The following is a 1,549-nucleotide window of genomic DNA, read 5'->3' as shown; positions in this document are numbered from 1 at the left end:
TGAGGCTCTCCCGCCTCTGTTGCCCCCTCCCTCGGCTCCGACCCTGACACCGACCCTCCTCAGCTGCGCCGGGCCCGCTCTTCTGGCCTCTCCCGCTGGGGCCCTGACCACGGATGGGGAGGCCAGGGTGACCACTCCCGTGGCCGCCCAACCACCTCCTCCTCGGTCAGCTGCCTACTCTCGCCGTGGCCGGTCGGCCTCCTCCCCGGTGACTGCGTCTCATCGGAGTTCTCGGCTGGATGCTGCTCATCCTGAGGGTAGTCCGGCTCTGCCCATCTCAGAGCGGGCGGAGATCCGGGCTGCTGCGTGGAACCTGGAGCCAGGTACGCCCGCCGTCCCCCCTCGGCTTCTTCTTGCTCCTTCTCTGCTCTCGAGTTGATCCCTCTTGGTAACCTTGCGAAGGTGGCCTCGGACTCTGCGATCATTTTTCGGGGGGAATCCAGTCCCCCCTTAGTCCAGATTGCGGCCATCCGCGCCCGTGAGATCCTGGACGGGAGGCTCGCGGAGGCCCGTGCGGCTCTCCTCTTGCCTCCTGTCCCTCCCTCTTCCGGGGAGAACACCCTCCCGACGGTGCCGCGGCAGATTGGTGCCCCTCCCCCAGTGGGAGGGGCCGAAATCCGAGGCCGCACCCGCTCTCGCACTACGGCTCTCCGTGCCCAAAGTGCCTCTCGCATTCTGGGGTCAAGCAGCCCCCAATGGCACCTTAATGCGTGCTCTTTTCTGGAACATCCGCGGTTTCGGCCATGATGGTCGACGCCGCCAACTCATCGAATACATGTGTGATGAACACATTGACATTGTTGCCATCCAGGAAACCATGCGTCTTGAATTCTCGCTTCCTGAGCTTGACCGTCTGAGCTCCCACCTCTTTGCGTGGCATTGGCTCCCTCTAGTGGGAGCGCCGGCCACTCGGGTGGCATCCTTTTAGGCGTAAAGGATGCCACCTTTGAGGTGGGCAGCATGGACCGGGGGGAGTTCTTCGTGAGCATGGAGCTCTTCAAGAGGTCTCTCAACTTCAAGTGGGAGGTCATCATTGTTTACGGGCCCGCAGACCATAGTCGGTCTGCCGCCTTCCTAGAGGGTCTCCACCGGAAGATTTCCTCAGCCCCCCTCCCGGTGGTGGTTGGTGGCGATTTTAACCTCCTCCGCATGGCGGAGGACAAGAGCAATTCCAATGTCTGCTTTGCCCGGATGCAGATGTTCAATGACTTCATTGCCGACCTTGGCCTCCGCGAGATTGACCGGATTGGTGCCAGATTCACTTGGACCAACCGGCAAGCCTCCCCAACCCAGTCCGTCCTGGACCGGGTCCTAGTGTCCCCGGATTGGGACCTCCGTTGCCCCTTAGCTTCCCTCCGCGCCATCACCAGGATTGGCTCGGACCACATTCCCCTTCTCCTCTCTTCTACTGACGAGCGTCCTCCAGTCCCTCCTCGATTCCGGTTCGAGACATTCTGGCTCTCTCAAACCGGGTTTATTGAGGCGGTTGGCACTCGGTGGATCGAGGCTCGCTCCCACCCCCACTCTCGCCCCCCTCGGCCATTTACTC

This window comes from Triticum dicoccoides, chromosome 1B (assembly GCF_002162155.2).
Source record: "Triticum dicoccoides isolate Atlit2015 ecotype Zavitan chromosome 1B, WEW_v2.0, whole genome shotgun sequence".
Taxonomy (NCBI): Eukaryota; Viridiplantae; Streptophyta; class Magnoliopsida; order Poales; family Poaceae; genus Triticum; species Triticum dicoccoides.
Note: the sequence above shows the minus strand (reverse complement) of the source record.